Source organism: Scyliorhinus torazame, chromosome 1, assembly GCF_047496885.1.
Source record: "Scyliorhinus torazame isolate Kashiwa2021f chromosome 1, sScyTor2.1, whole genome shotgun sequence".
Lineage (NCBI taxonomy): Eukaryota > Metazoa > Chordata > Chondrichthyes > Carcharhiniformes > Scyliorhinidae > Scyliorhinus > Scyliorhinus torazame.
In genome coordinates, this window is record NC_092707.1 from 140,243,999 (window position 1) to 140,261,881 (window position 17,883).

The following is a 17,883-nucleotide window of genomic DNA, read 5'->3' on the forward strand; positions in this document are numbered from 1 at the left end:
TGGGGCCTCCGATCCCCTGGAAGACCCCCTCAAGTGTTGTTCCATCTGGTCCATATTTGTGGGGACCAGCACTGAACGGTGGTCACCTGAGGTCTCTGAGGTGAAGGGGTTAAATCCAATGGTCTAGGTAGGTCCGGCGAGTGCATTGGAGTGAGAAGAGCTGTCTCACACTAATATGCAGGTTATCAAAATACTGATCCCAGTCACAATGGGCGGGATTCAGATTGCGATGTGTCGCAAGGTCCCGTTAGATCTCAGGAGGCATGTCAAGCCAGGTAGATCCTTGAAGGTGGATCTCCCAGCAATCTTTTGGCGCAATGCCGCCTTTGTTTCAGATGGGCATCTTCCAGTTCGTTTTTTTCTTCAGTCTGGGCTTTCATAAAGGTGTTATCCTTTCTTTCAGCTTGTAATGGTTTTGACTGAAGACTCACAGCGAGGCCAGGAACACTATTCAACTCACCATCGGGAGAGTGGGGGCATATGTTTAACAATAAACACCCTTGTGCACAACCAGTAGGAAGCCTCTGTCAATTTCTTCCGCAATGCAGTGCCGCGCGCAGGTGATTAGTGTGAGTGTGGTAGTATGTATTGGGGGTCATGTGGGACTGGAAGCCCTAATGTCATTGGCTGACAGATCCCGGGTCCTGGTTGGCCGTTGACCTCAAGCTCCGCACTGAAGGCGGAGTATAAGAAGCCGGAGTCTTCCCCCGCAGGCCAGTTTACTATCGAGCTGCGGGGGAACAGACACGCTTAATAAAGCCTCATCGACTTGACTCTATTCGTCTCATGGAGTCTTTGTGCGCTACAATTTATTAAGCGTGCCTAAAAAAAAAGGACTATGGAGCTCAGGATCATTCCGGAATGCCTGAGGATCAGCCCCCACGCAGTGAACGCGGCAGCAGCCATCAAGCACTGGCAGACTTGTTTCGAGGCCTACCTCAGAATGACCATCGGCCGAGTCTCAGAAGACCAAAAACTGCAGGTCCTGCACTCGAGGGTGAGCACGGAGATTTTCTCCCTCATCGAAGACTCGGACGATTTCCAGACGGCGTTCGCAGCACTGAAAAGTCTCTACGTTCGCCCAGTTAACTAAATCTACGCTCGCTACCAGCTCGCGACGGGACGGCGAGCTCCCGGAGAATCGATGGACGAATTCTACGCCGCGCTGCTGATTTTGGGACGAGCCTGCAGCTGCCCGTCGGTGAATGCAAACGAACACACGGACATGTTAATGCGCAATGCTTTTGTGGCAGGTATGCAATCCTCCCAAATCCGCCAAAGACTTCTAGAAAAAGAGTCGCTAGGACTCTCAGAGGCACGGGCCCTAGCAGCCTCCCTAGACGTGGCCGCGCGTAATACCCGCGCCTACGGCCCCGACCGCGCGGCAACCCATTGGGCCCCGTACGTACCCGTCGCGGCAAACCCCCTACCCCCCCCACAGGCTTGCGCGGTCCAAACGCCGAGTCGCACCGGGGGCGCCCGCTGTTATTTCTGCGGCCAGGCGAAACACCCCCGGCAGCGCTGCCCGGCCCGCGCAGCTATCTGCAAAAGCTGCGGGAAAAAGGGCCATTATGCGGTTGTGTGCCGGTCCCGCGAGGTCGCCGCTGTCCCGGGAGCACAGGGAGCCCTGCAAGCAGTTTACGCGCCCCAACCCACCCAGCACGCCATGCGCAACCCGCAGGCGCAGCCACTCTGGGTCCCGACCACCGCGGTCCCGGGAGAACTGGGAGCTCTGCACGCCACCTACGCTCCCCAACCCCCCTTCCCGCAGCCCATGTATGACCCGCCGCCGGCGCTACCGCTTTGGGTCCCGGCCAACACTCTCCACGGAGAGGAGGGAGTTTTCCGCGTCCCTAACGCCACTCTAACCCCCACCCCGCGCCCCACGCCTGACCCGCCGACGCCACCTACTTGGGCCCCGACCACCGCTGTCCCCGGTGAGGGAGCTCCACGCGGTCCTATTGCTCGCGGCCCCACGCCTGACCCGCCGGTGCCGCCGACTTGGGCACCGACCACCGCTGTCCCCGGTGAGGGAGCTCCGCGCGGTCCTAGCGCTCGCGGTCCTAGCGCTCGCGGTGAGGGAGTTCCGCGCGGTCCTAGCGCTCGCGGTCCTAGCGCTCACGGTCCTAGCGCTCCCCAGCACACCATGTGCGACCCGCAGACGCCGCCATTTTGGGTCCCGACCACCACGAGGGGAGGAGGGGCGCCGCCATCTTGGACCGCCCCAGACCTGTACGACGCGTGGGGGCGGCCATTTTGTCCACCCCCACCACCATCTTGTGACCCCCCAGCCACGTGCGATGTATGGGGGCGGCCATTTTGTTCATCCCCGACGCCATCTTGGACGGCAACAACGGACCCCACTCCACTACTACAACCACGGCTCGCTTCGATTACGCTCGATCAAGCTCGGCCCCGGACATGCCAGACGGCGACGACAACGGTACTAATAAACGGCCACGAGACGCCATGCCTAGTCGACTCCGGGAGCACGGAAAGCTTTATACACCCCGACACGGTAAGACGCTGTTCCTTAACCACCTATCCCAGCGCACAAAAGATTTGCCTAGCTGCAGGATCCCACTCCGTACAGATCCAGGGATTCTGCATAGTTACCCTACGGTGCAGGGGAGGGAGTTCATAAACTACAAACTAAACGTCCTTCCCCAACTCTGTGCCCCCACCTTGCTGGGATTAGATTTCCAATGCAATCTACAGAGCCTTACGTTCAAATTCGGCGGCCCCATACCCCCACTCACTATCTGCGGCCTCGCTACCCTCAAGGTGCAACCCCCGTCCTTGTTTGCGAACCTCACCCCGGATTGCAAACCCGTCGCCACTAGGAGCAGACGGTACAGCACCCAGGACCGGACCTTCATTCGGTCCGAAGTCCAGCGGCTACTAAAGGAGGGCATAATCCAGGCCAGCAATAGTCCCTGGAGAGCGCAGGTGGTAGTAGTGAAGACAGGGGAGAAACAAAGGATGGTCATTGACTATAGCCAGACCATCAACAGGTACACACAACTAGACGCGTACCCTCTCCCCCGCATATCCGACATGGTCAATCGGATTGCCCAATATAAAGTCTTCTCCACCGTGGACCTCAAGTCCGCCTACCATCAGCTCCCCATCCGCCCAAGTGACCGCAAGTACACAGCCTTCGAGGCAGACGGGCGATTATACCATTTCCTACGGGTCCCTTTTGGCGTCACAAACGGGGCCTCGGTCTTCCAACGGGAGATGGACCGAATGGTTGATCAACATGGGTTGCGGGCCATGTTCCCGTATCTCGACAATGTAACCATCTGCGGCCACGATCAGCAGGACCACGACGCCAACCTCCAAAAATTCCTCCAGACCGCCAAAGCCTTGAACCTCACGTACAACGAGGACAAGTGCGTTTTTAGCACCGACCGGCTAGCCATTCTGGGCTACATAGTGCGCAATGGGATAATAGGCCCCGACCCCGAACGTATGCGCGCACTCATGGAATTTCCCCTCCCGCACTGCCCAAAAGCCCTGAAACGCTGCTTGGGGTTCTTTTCGTACTACTCCCAGTGGGTCCCCCAGTACGCGGACATGGCCCGCCCCCTAATACAGACCACGACCTTCCCTCTGTCGACAGAGGCTTGCCAGGCCTTCAGCCGCATCAAAGCGGATATCGCAAAGGCCACGATGCGTGCCATCGACGAGTCCCTCCCCTTCAAGGTCGAGAGCGACGCCTCCGACGTAGCTCTAGCGGCCACCCTTAACCAAGCGGGCAGACCCGTGGCCTTTTTCTCCCGGACCCTCCACGCCTCAGAAATCCGCCACTCTTCAGTAGAAAAGGAAGCCCAAGCCATAGTGGAAGCTGTGCGACATTGGAGGCATTACCTGGCCGGCAGGAGATTCACTCTCCTCACTGACCAACGGTCGGTAGCCTTCATGTTCGATAATGCACAGCGGGGCAAAATCAAAAACGACAAAATCTCAAGGTGGAGGATCGAGCTCTCCACCTTCAACTATGAGATTTTGTATCGTCCCGGAAAGCTGAACGAGCCGTCCGATGCCCTAGACCCCACACCAGAGATCCCATCAGACCCACTCACTAGACACCCCCACCAGAGGCCCTCATCTGAGCCCTCCCAAATTAAAGACCCCCAATCTGAGGAACCCCATATCAGAGAACCCCCATCAGAGTCACCCCCATCAGCGACCCCCACCATATCAGAGATCCCCCCCGATATCAGAGATCCCCGCCATATCAGAGATCTCTCTATCAGAGCCCCTCCCCCCATATAAGAGACCCCCCCCAAAATACTTCAAATACACAGGTACGAGAATATTTTACCCAAAGAGGCTACGTAAAATCATTTTAAGATTGTAGAATCCGAAAATAAAAAATACCTGCAAAACTGGGAATGCACAGGGGAAAATGAGTAGCATAAAACAGATTGTTCCAATTGAAAGATGAGCACCAACAGCCTCAATGGTGTGAAATAAGACTGTCCTGTGCTGTGAATCTTATGCTTCTATGATTGTATTTCATCAGAACTGTCATCGGCAGAGCAGAAAGAGTTTGACTGTGATTGAATGTATTGTCTTCTTTTAACATTGTTGCTTTCATTTTAGTAACAGCTTATTGGAAAGCTACTGCTCCAGGAGGAATCGAGAAATCTGAAACAGTTTCTCGGTGATTCTGGAGGAAGCTTGTGTGTGTGGCAGGAAAGATTCTTATTCATTGTGGTATAGTGGAATACACACACACACACAGACACACACCCACACACACTCACACACACACAAAGACACATCTCCACACACACAAAGACACACGCCCACACACACAAAGACACATGCTCACACACACGCACACGCACACATGCCCATACACACTCACACAGACACACAAAGACACACACACACACACACACAAAGACACACGCCCACAAAGACACGCGCCCACACACACACACACACAAAGACACATGCTCACGCACACACACACACGCACACACACACATGCCCATACACACTCACACAGACACACAAAGACACACACACACACATGCCCATACACACTCACACAGACACACAAAGACACACACACACACACATGCCCATACACACTCACACAGACACACAAAGACACACACACACACATGCCCATACACACTCACACAGACACACACACACACACACACATGCCCATACACACTCACACAGACTCACAATGACACACACACACATGCCCATACTCACTCACACAGACACACAAAGACACACACACACACATGCCCATGCACACTCACACAGACACACAAAGACACACACACACACACACAAAGACACACACCCACACACACACACACAAAGACACATGCTCACACACACACACATGCCCACACACACTCACACAGACACACAAAGACACACACACACACACAAAGACACCCACCCACACACACACACAAAGACACACACACTCACACACACAAAGACACATGCCCACACAGATACTCACACAAAGACACTCCCCCACACGCACTCCCTCACAGAGACACACACACAAAGACACATGCCCACACACAGACACACAAAGACACACAGCTGAACAGACACTTACACAGACACATACACGCAAAGGCACACACCCATACGCACTCACACAGACACACACACAAAGACACTCGACCACACATACTCACACAGACACACACAAAGACACACACGTGCACACACACTCACGCAGACATACACACAGACACAAAGACACATGCCCACACTACACACAGACACAAAGACACATGCCCACACGCACTCTCAGACACACAGACAAAGACACATGCCCAGACACACACACACAGATACACACACATACACACAGATACACACCCATACACACAAACGCACATGTGTGCTCACACACTCAGGCACACACACACACACACACACTCACACACGTGCACACACTCACTCATGCACGCACACACATACAGACAAACTCACACACATATACGCACACACACAGACACATGCACACACCCACTCATATGGGTGCACATAGGCACATGCTCAGACAGGCACAAACACACACACCCAAAACACATACACACTAGCACGCAAAGACAAAAGGAAACCGGTTTCCTTTTCCAAATTCTGCTTCACAGACTAGCTGAATATCATTTGCTAAAAATCAAAAGCACAAACAGACATTTAGGTCTGGCATATCTTCTCACTTTCTACAATGCATTCAAATGGAGAACCCAGAGGGGAAAGATCAATGATCGAGCTCATTGCTCCATATTATCACTTGGACCACAGTGATGGGTAGCCTACTTTCAATGGTTCGTCCAACCTTTTATCATTTAATTGAGGTTGATATCCTTTGCAAATGAAGTGATTGCATGCAAAATGAGGGTGATGGGGCATAAAGGTAATATATTACAAGCATAATGGAGCTGAATCCGAACGTAATGTTAAAAAGCACAAAGTCTCTCCAGCCTAGAGAGAAGGCCATTAATTGAGGAAAGGCAGTGATATAAGTAAACCATTGGACTGAATGTTATTGTAAGGATAATGGTGAGGCTAACAGCGCTCACTTATTAATGTGCAAATCAAGCAGCAACCTCTGGTCAGCACGCATGGGCAAGAATCTGGACATTTCTGTTGGAAAAGTGATGTCTTTCATTCACTGGACAAAAACAGCATCTGGCCATATTGGACAGAGTGAAGGTCCTGTACTGACATTGTGGATATGGACTTAACTCACAACAGAAGGTTAGAGCTTGATCATTCCAGCAGAAGTAATGTGGTGAATCTTAATCACTGCCAAACAATCTTCCTGAGACTGAACATTAGTTTTTACAAGTATGGAGGCTCATTCCTTCAGCTTCTAATTAATTTTGGAGAATTTGTTTGTGAAATGCATAACTTTTAAGAACATTTTCTGTCTTCTCCTTCTCATTGTCTCACTCTTTAGCTGTAATTCTACTTGTACCCAGAAGGAGGCAGGGGTGCAGGGTGGTGCAATAAAATCATGAGGAACTATGTTAGATTGGCTTGAAGAATGCGATCTTGCAGTTGAGGCATTTTATTGAGGACATTACCGGAAGGCTGCCTGCTCCAAGGAGCTGAGCAGCCAATTATGAGAAATAAGGACCCACCCAATTAGGGTCCATTTAACGGTGCTGCTAGCATATTTCTGACAGCACCTAAGAATCCCTGCTACCTAAGGAAGCTACGAGCACAATGGAGAACACCTCCCAGCAACATCCTGGGATTTGGGCCATGGGGATGGTGCAATGTTTCACGAAACAAGGAGAGAACCGTCGGCAGGGAAGGTAGCCCCACAGCGCTAATGTTTTCCCCAGAGTACCTCCAGCATTTGGCCCTGCAATGTTTGTAAAAATGTTTTCCACCTACCTGCTGTTGGCCCCAGTGCTGCCTGTTTGCCAGCAGCTTGTCAAGCAGAACCCCAGAGAAAGTGCGTTGGGCAAGTAAAAGTCAAAAGTTTGACAGGCAATGTTTGTGTGCCACTTTGAAAAATCAGTCTTATTATTAGACAAAAATAAAATATTGCATTAAAAATTAAATCTGTCCTTAAGGTTCCTGCAAATTTGATTAGGGAATCAGAAGAGCCTTCACAACAAAATGGCTGAAGCCCGAACTTCTCTTCCCTGAAGCTGTGCCTGCATCGATTGATTTTATTGGATGAAAAATAGAATTATTGTTTAAGTGAAAAATATCCCCGCACAGTAGGAACTCTTCAAGCAGTACTCAATGAAGAAACATAAATTGCGTTTTCTTTCTTCCTGGCCTTGGTTGATGTGCCTGAACTTGAGGTATCAAGCGATCAAGAACATCAGGTACTGCAGGCTTCAGTCAGGCAGGATGGATGAGCAATGAAAAGCAGTGTGAAAGAAATGGATAGGTGCGGCGAATCAAACCTCTGGGACCTGGCTTCAAATCCAGTCTGGATTAATGGGATGAAAGTCTCATTTGTCTGCTTGTTTAAGGCTCTTCTTTGTGAGAGTATTTTTGAAAGTTTCAATCCAGTTGCTGGTTGACAAGGGGTACATGGTTTTCATTTTAATTAACTTGTAGCCCAGAGGCCTGGGCTAATGTCTCAGAAACGGGAGTTCAGATCCCAACATGGCAGCTGGGGAATTTAAAGCCAAATAATTAATAAATAGACATTAAGGGGCCGATTTTCCGGCCTCGTCATGCTATCGCTCAAGTGAAAAGAGGCCGGTGGGTAGCGGGAGATGCTGAAAACGAGAACCGCGCCAGGAGCCAAACATTTTGCAATGCAACTGGCCCGCTCCCGTAGGCGAAACTGGGATCTCGCCATAGCGTGGCGAGAAACCAATTATCACCACTTAAGCCCCATTTCCATGCAATTATCGAGAGCCACCCCTTATCCAACAGCCTCCCATCATTCATCTGCCTCCCCTGAAAGTGGTCACGCTGACACCGATCAGTACTCCTTTTTAAAATGGTGAACCTGGCGGAAGGGCTTCTGTGGGGAGCTGAGGGGATGAGTAGCCAATGTAGCCATCTAAGATGGCCACCTGCAAAGGACCATGGGAATTATTGCCAACCCAGGACTCAGACAGATACAGAGCCTATGTGTATCTGAAACACAGGTAACCAGACCTGATCGAAACCCCCGCTTGTTTGCATTTTAATGGCCCATTTTCCCAGGACAATAGAACTCCAATCAAGCAACCGATACAGCCACAGACTGATCGGCGCCACTCCCCTTACTCAGAAAGCCCAACTGCCAAGGTCAATGACCGCTAAGGACCCGCCCAGCTACCAAGGCACCCGCCACTTTATTGGCCAAAATCGAAGACAGTGATCAGAGCCCTGTCGAACTATTGGGTCCAAGGTTCAGGACCAAAGAGCGCGAAATCCCAGGGGGATTAAAGAGAGCACAGCCTTTTGGATCTGGCCTGTGCCAACCCAATCGTAGCAGGAACAGCCAGTCAAGTTCAAGACCAACGATCACTACCTGACGGATGAGCCCAGCAGAGTCAGAGCCACTTTCTTCGAACCAGCCAAGTGAAATCCAGATAAAGGCCTTATCCATTTACACAGTGTCGGTTGCCCTGAAGTTAAGTATAGGTTATTGTAGCTGATGTAGTTGGTATTGTGTTTGCATGTTGAGATAACTCTTGTGTATGTAAATAAACCATCTTTTGAACTAACTAACTGGTTGTGTGGTCGTTTGATCGATATAAGGGAAGGCTTGTGGTTCACCAACATTATTATAGAGCAACATTATTGGTGACTCTGGTGGGACTCGATTAGAAGTGACTTTGTCACTCCGAGGGAACCAACAAACTTTGAATCCAAATGCAAGTTCCATATCGACCAAATAACCGAATTTCGGAAGTGTGTACTAACCCGCATGCATACCTAACAGAAAGAGTAAGGTAAACTCGTTAGAGTTGTGTACAACTATCGAGGGATTGTGAGCTGGAAAATAGCTTAAGCCATACCCGCTGTTCAAATCGCCGCCTTATTCCCCTGTCCCAAACTAAAAGTAGAGAAAGGGATAAGAGAAGTAATGGCCACTAAAGCAATGGAAAGATTGATGAATCTACAGGAACCCGAGGTCGCAGCAACCAACAGAGCAGAGCAATGCCCCATATGGGAGGAAGAGTTAAGGAAATACTTAAAGGGGAAAGGATGGCCCCTTTGGTCGAATTTTTGCGCTAATGATGAGTCAGGTCCAGGAAAGTTAGGACAGACTTAGTGGGAGAACCTAAGCAAGGTCCACAAGAAAAATGTAGGGAAAGTCAGAAAGCCGATGGTAATAGTGTCCTGTTTGGCACAGTTGCGAGGCACAGAGGAGGTCGTGATGTAGGCAGTTAATTGAGAAGGAAGAAAAGAATGAGGGAAACAGTAACGAAAGCGAGAAGATAATTGAGCAACTCCGGGAACAGTTAGCAGCTAAGGATAAGGAAATGGCCGATGTAAAACACGCACATCAATCTTGTCTAGTTCACCTTAGTAGCTTCCAGACCCAGTACGATAAAGCCTACCAAGACACACAGCGCACAGTCCTGGTAAGAGAGGAAACAGAACAACAGGTCGCCCAGCTAACTAGCAAATGCGCAGATTTAAAAGCAGCTTTGAGAGCGCTCCACTAAGGAACAGAGGCAGAGTACCATCGACCATGCTAAATGCCGACAGAAGATAGAAAAGTTACAATCATTACTCTCAGTACAGGATGGCTTCAGGTACACTTTCGGGCAGGATTTAGATGAGGAAGATGCTCCCGATTGGCAAGAGTTAAATGAAAGCGCCCAAAGATACGGAGAGGACACGGGAGATCAAAATCGAGCCCCCCCACGCACCAAAAAGAAAAGCACCCGCAGCACCGACTGCACAGGCAGCATTCACCCCCACTCACAATTCGACCCCCATGAATCCGGTTATCACACAACGCAAGTCATCGGATCAGGATGAGCCTGATATGATTTACACCATCCCACTATCCATAACCCAATTAAGAGAAACTTGCACGAAAATTAGTCCATTCCAGCCCACCGCAGACCTGCACAGCTTCTTTGAGGAGATGCGCCAACAAAAAGTTATGTGCGGCCTAGACGAGAGAGAGGAAGTAAAGCTAATAGTTATGAGCCTTAGCCAAGTACCTTGTAGGAGTCATTGCCTAGAATCCTAATCAGAACCGTGATGTCTGGACACTGTGCGTGAACACTGTGGGAGGCAACACCACACACATAGCAGCCAACATCCGAACACCCAGGGGATGGAGCACAGCTCCAGGGACATGTCCACAGACGGAGGGTGGGTGAGTGACAAGGGGAGGGGGAATTGCCTGAGAGATGGACCAGGGGTTTGGTGATCAGCCTGCATTGCATAAGAAAGTGACAGAGGCATCATGCTGGTTATGCACAAAGGTGTTTATTTGTGTAACAATTCCCCACTCTATCGATGGTGCCGCCCACCCTCCCCCTCTAACTACCATCCCACCCCCTCCCCCGGTACCTCAGTAACCCTCAATGTATTTTGCCTTCCTAGCTCTACCGCACCATCATGGTGTTTCCCAATGATGCACATCAGAAGTGGAGGCAGCCAGCTGCTTACCTCGTCCTGTAGCCTTCGAAGCCCTGGCAGGCATCCTCTGGGGGCTCTGGGGCCAGAGGGCCCAGGCTCATCTGTTGGCAACACGTGCACAGCCATGCCGCCTTGTCCCGTGTGCTGACTTCGAGACCTGGCCTCATCAGAGGGGTGAAACCCGGGGAGCAGGTGGCCACCGTCGCCACTCCATGCGTCAGTTCCGGGTTGGCACTCAGTGCCCCCTCCTCCCGCTCAGTGCCCATAGGGCCCTGGGGTTCACTTCGGGACAGAGGGCAGCTGGTTCGAGCCCCGGCTGCCCTTGGCTCATCTGGCTATGCCAGCCCTGCAGTTCCCCTGTCTGCGCCATTGTGTCACGCCCTCGGTGATGCTCCTCAGCGATTGGGACATGCTCCACAGCACCTCAGCCATTCACATCTGAGAGCGGGACATGTCCCGCAGAATTGGTACTGGGTGGTATCATGTGAGAGTACCTTTAAGAAATGGGGGTTTATCAGTGATAACATAGTGTGGGTGGAGCTGGGCTGTCTGTCTGCTTTTACTTTCACTTTGGGCTTGCAGCCAAAGGATGTGTTTAGTTTTGTTTTAGTTTTGGAGAAGCTGCAATCACAGCAAGATGTGTATGAATCTAGGCAAGCCAAAAAATGTTCATTTGGTGATTTCAAAGTGGTAACTGTTCTCAGTAGTAAAGCTAAACCTGATGTATTTCTGTAAAAGGGGTTCTTGTTGTCTTATGGATGTTGCAAGGAAAGATTAAGAGATACTTATATCGTACTGTATTTTTTGGGGGCTTTATTGGTGTTGATGGTTGTTAAGATGTTTACTGTGGGTTTATAAAGTGTTCACTGGTTTCATAAATAAACACTGTTTTAATTTAAAAGTACTGTAGATTTCTGTTGTATCACACCTATAAAGTAGGCCCGTGTGCTCCCCATACCATAATCTATTAAACGTTGTGGGTCAGGTGAACTCCATGATACACTTTGGGGTTCTCTAAACCCTGGCCCATAACAAATTGGGGGCTCATCCGGGATAAAAGTCTATCTATTGGATTGGCTTGGTGAACTTAAAGACAGTGAGGGGTGAGCATATTATGTTTGCTTTTCAGGTATGGTATTCCAGTTTAAGTAGGGAGCGTGTTGTGGACAATGGCTCTTTCAGAGGCTCTGAAGTTTTTGCGGTGGAGACGGTCACAACCAGTACATTACGGACAGACACTAAAAACAGGCTTTTAGATTGGGTGAAAACATTGCAGTTAATATTAACTGACAAAATGCGAAAAGATAAGGTAATTATGGCGGTGGCTAAGCATTTAAAGTTGCCTGAGATACAGTCTGACTCATTGGAAATGGCAAAAATTTGGTTACAAATTAAACAAATGGAACATTGAAAAGAATTAAAGCAGCTTGAATACTAAACAGACAGAGAGGAAAAAGAAAAAGAGAAAGAAGAAAGGAAAACAGAAAGAATAGCTCTCGCAGAACAAAAAGAAAGAGAAAGGGAGATACAGATCAGGGAAAAAGAAAGAGAGAGAGGAAGAGAGAGAGGAAAAAGAAAGAGAGAGAGAAAGAGAGAGAGAGGGAAAAGAAAGAGAGAGATGGTTTGAACTTCGGAAAATGGCCATGAAACATGACAGTCAGTTACAATTGGTGGGCGTAAAGGGAAACGTACAGTTTGAGGATAGTGAGGAAGATAAAGCAAAAGAGCGTCAAAGTCGAAGGCTTGGTGGGGATCTATTTAAATATGCCCAAGCATTGCCAAGATTTGATGAGAAGGAGGTGGAGGCCTTTTTCATTTCATTTGAGAAGGCAGCGAAACAAATGAAATGGCCACAGGAGATGTGGGCATTACTGATTCAAACAAAGTTGGTAGGTAGAGCCAGTGAAGTGTTTGCATCACTATCAGAGGAGATATCTAAGGTGTATGAGGAGGTGAAAAAATCCATCTTAGGTGCATATGAACTAATGCCTGAAGCCTACAGCAAAGGTTTAGAAATTGCAGGAAAGAATTTGGTCAAACATACATGGAGTTTGAAAGGATCAATCAGAGTAATTTTGATAGGTGGATAAGGGCTTTGAAAATAGACCAAACGTATGAAGCTCTCAGAGAAATTATACTTTTGGAGGAGTTTAAAAATTCCATTCCTGATGTAGTGAGAACTCATGTGGAAGAGCAGAGGGTTAAAACTGTGAGGTAAGCAGCAGAAATGGCAGATGATTATGAATTTGTTCATAAATCAAAGTTTGGTTTCCGACATCAGTTTCAGCCTGTGAGGGATAAAAACAGGGGAAAAGAGAAATACTCAAGTGGTAGAGGTAAAGGAGATCTGATGGGAGATAATAAAGAGAGTGTACCTCAGATTAAAAAGGGTGGAAAAGAAATGAAAAGTTTAAAACTTTTTCACTGTAATAAACGAGGCCATGTAAAGTCACAGTGTTGGTTGTTGAAGAAAAGCACTGGGAAGGCTGATGTGGTAAAACAGGATAAGACAGTGGGGTTTGTTAAAGTGGGAAAGGACAGCGTAAGTGAAGCAAAGGAGGTGCAAAAGGCTGTACAGCCTGATCAAGAGGTGATTGATAAGAAGATGCCAGATGTCTTTAAAGAATTTACTTGTGTGGGTAAAGTTTACTCATGTATACCAGAAAGAGCAGGTAAAGACGTCACAATTTTAAGAGATACGGGAGCTAGTCAATCTTTAATGGTAAGAGATGAGGAGTTATGTAGTTTGGGAAGAATGTTGCCAGAAAAGGTGGTAATATGTGGAATTCAGGGTGAGAAGAGTAGTGTTCCATTATATAAGGTAAGGTTGGGGGGCAGCACGGTAGCATTGTGGATAGCACAATTGCTTCAGCTCCAGGGTCCCAAGTTCGATTCCGGCTTGGGTCACTGTCTGTGCGGAGTCTGCACATCCTCCCCGTGTGTGCGTGGGTTTCCTCCGGGTGCTCCGGTTTCCTCCCACAGTCCAAAGGTGTGCAGGTTAGGTGGATTAGCCATGATAAATTGCCCTTAGTGTCCAAAATTGCCCTTAGGGTTGGGTTACATAAGAACATAAGAACTAGGAGCAGGAGTAGGCCATCTGGCCCCTCGAGCCTGCTCCACCTTCTTTTGTGGACTCAGCTCCACTTTCCGGCCTGAACACCATAACCCTTAATCCCTTTATTCTTCAAAAAACTATCTATCTTTATCTTAAAAACATTTAATGAAGGAGCCTCTACTGCTTCACTGGGCAAGGAATTCCATAGATTCACAACCCTTTGGGTAAAGAAGTTCCTCCTAAACTCAGTCCTAAATCTACTTCCCCTTATTTTGAGGCTATGCCCCCTAGTTCTGCTTTCACCCGCCAGTGGAAACAACCTGCCCGCATCTATCCTATCTATTCCCTTCATAATCTTATATGTTTCTATAAGATCCCCCCTCATCCTTCTAAATTCCAACGAGTACAGTCCCAGTCTACTCAACCTCTCCTCGTAATCCAACCCCTTCAGGTCTGGGATTAACCTAGTGAATCTCCTCTGCACACCCTCCAGTGCCAGTACGTCCTTTCTCAAGTAAGGAGACCAAAACTGAACACAATACTCCAGGTGTGGCCTCACTAACACCTTATACAATTGCAGCATAACCTCCCTAGTCTTAAACTCTATCCCTCTAGTAATGAAGGACAAAATTCCATTTGCCTTCTTAATCACCTGTTGCACCTGAAAACCAACTTTCTGCGACTCATGCACTAGCACACCCAGGTCTCTCTGCGCAGCAGCATGTTTTAATATTTTATCATTTAAATAATAATCCCTTTTGCTGTTATTCCTACCAAAATGGATAACCTCACTTTTGTCAACATTGTATTCCATCTGCCAGACCCTAGCCCATTCACTTAGCCGATCCAAATCCCTCTGCAGACTTCCAGTATCCTCTGCACTTTTTGCTTTACCACTTATCTTAGTGTCGTCTGCAAACTTGGACACATTGCCCTTGGTCCCCAACTCCAAATCATCTATGTAAATTGTGAACAGTTGTGGGCCCAACACTGATCCCTGAGGGACACCACTAGCTACTGATTGCCAACCAGAGAAACACCCATTAATCCCCACTCTTTGCTTTCTATTAATTAACCAATCCTCTATCCATGCTACTACTTTCCCCTTAATGCCATGCATCTTTATCTTATGCAACAACCTTTTGTGTGGCACCTTGTCAAAGGCTTTCTGGAAATCCAGATATACTACATCCATTGGCTCCCCGTTATCTACCGCACTGTTAATGTCCTCAAAAAATTCCACTAAATTAGTTAGGCACGACCTGCCCTTTATGAACCCATGCTGCGTCTGTCCAATGGGACAATTTCCATCCAGATGCCTCGCTATTTCTTCCTTGATGATAGATTCCAGCATCTTCCCTACTACCGAAATTAAGCTCACTGGCCTATAATTACCCACTTTCTGCCTACCTTCTTTTTTAAACAGTGGTGTCACGTTTGCTAATTTCCAATCCGCCGGGACCACCCCAGAGTCTAGTGAATTTTGGTAAATTATCACTAGTGCATTTGCAATTTCCCTAGCCATCTCTTTTAGCACTCTGGGATGCATTCCATCAGGGCCAGGAGACTTGTCTACCTTTAGCCCCATTAGCTTGCCCATCACAACCTCCTTGGTGATATCAATCCTCTCAAATTCCTCACCTGTCATAGCCTCATTTCCATCAGTCACCGGCATGTTATTTGTGTCTTCCTTTGTGAAGACCGACCCAAAAAACCTGTTCAGTTCCTCAGCCATTTCCTCATCTCCCATTATTAAATCTCCCTTCTCATCCTCTAAAGGACCAATATTTACCTTAGGCACTCTTTTTTGTTTTATGTATTTGTAGAAACTTTTACTATCTGTTTTTATATTCTGAGCAAGTTTACTCTATAATCTATCTTACTCTTCTTTATAGCTTTTTTAGTAGCTTTCTGTTGCCCCCTAAAGATTTCCCAGTCCTCTAGTCTCCCACTGATCTTTGCTACTTTGTATGTTTTTTCCTTCAATTTGATACTCTCCCTTATTTCCTGAGATATCCACGGTCGATTTTCCCTCTTTTTACCATCCTTCCTTTTTGTTGGTATGAACCTTTGCTGGGCACTGTGAAAAATCACTTTGAAGGTTCTCCACTGTTCCTCAACTGTTTCACCATAAAGTCTTTGCTCCCAGTCTACCTTAGCTAGTTCTTCTCTCATCCCATTGTAATCTCCTTTGTTTAAGCACAAAACACTAGTGCTTGATTTTACCTTCTCACCCTCCATCTGTATTTTAAATTCCACCATATTGTGATCGCTCCTTCCGAGAGGATCCCTAACTATGAGATCCTGAATCAATCCTGCCTCATTACACAGGACCAGATCTAGGACCGCTTGTTCCCTCGTAGGTTCCATTACATACTGTTCGAGGAAACTATCGCGGATACATTCTATAAACTCCTCCTCAAGGCTGCCTTGACCGACCTGGTTAAACCAATCAACATGTAGATTAAAATCCCCCATGATAACTGCTGTACCATTTCAACATGCATCTGTTATTTCTTTGTTTATTGCCTGCCCCACCATAATGTTACTATTTGGTGGCCTATAGATTACTCCTATCAGTGACTTTTTCGCCTTACTATTCTTGATTTCCACCCAAATGGATTCAACCTTATCCTCCATAGCACCGATGTCATCCCTTACTGTTGCCCGGATGTCATCCTTAAATAACAGAGCTACACCACCTCCCTTCCCATCCACTCTTGTCCTTCCGAAAAGTTTGATACCCTCGGATATTTAACTCCCAGTCGTGACCATCCTTTAACCATGTTTCAGTAATGGCCACTAAATCATAGTCATTCACTATGATTTGCGCCATCAACTCATTTACCTTATTCCGAAAACTACGAGCATTCAGGTAAAGTACACTTATGTTGGCTTTTTTACCTCTGTTCTTAATCTTAACACCTCGATCAGTAACCTCTCCTAAGTTATATTTCATCTTAACCTTTCTCCTAATTTTCCTTGCCGTCGAACCCATATCTTCCTGTAACAACCTGCCGCGTCGCTTACCATTAATGTTTTCACTTCCCGTTTTATTTCTTTTAGTATTCCTGGTCCTATTCACTGAGCTCCCCTCAGTCACTGTACCTTGTACTGTCGCCCTTTTTGATTTTTGACTATGCCTTCTCTGCCTTATACTTTCCCCCTTACTGCCTTTTATTACTGTCCCTGTTTTACTACCTTCCAACTTCCTGCATCGGTTCACATCCCCCTGCCACATTAGTTTAAACTCTCCCCAACAGCTCTAGCAAACACCCCCCCTAGGACATCGGTTCCAGTCCTGCCCAGGTGCAGACCGTCCGGTTTGTACTGGTCCCACCTCCCCCAGAATCGGTTCCAATGTCCCAGGAATTTGAATCCCTCCCTCTTGCACCATCTCTCGAGCCACGTATTCATCCTCTCTATCCTGACATTCCTACTCTGACTAGCTCGTGGCACTGGTAGCAATCCTGAGATTACTACCTTTGAGGTCCTACTTTTTAGTTTAATTCCTAGCTCCCTAAATTCAGCTTGTAGGACCTCGTCCCGTTTTTTACCTATATCATTGGTGCCTATGTGCACCACGACAGCTGGCTGTTCACCCTCCCCCCCCCCCAGAATGTCCTGCAGCCGCTCCGAGACATCCTTGACCCTTGCACCAGGAAGGCAACATACCATCCTGGAGTCTCGATTGCGTCCGCAGAACCGCCTGTCTATTCCCTTACAATTGATTCCCCTATCACTATAGCCCTGCCATT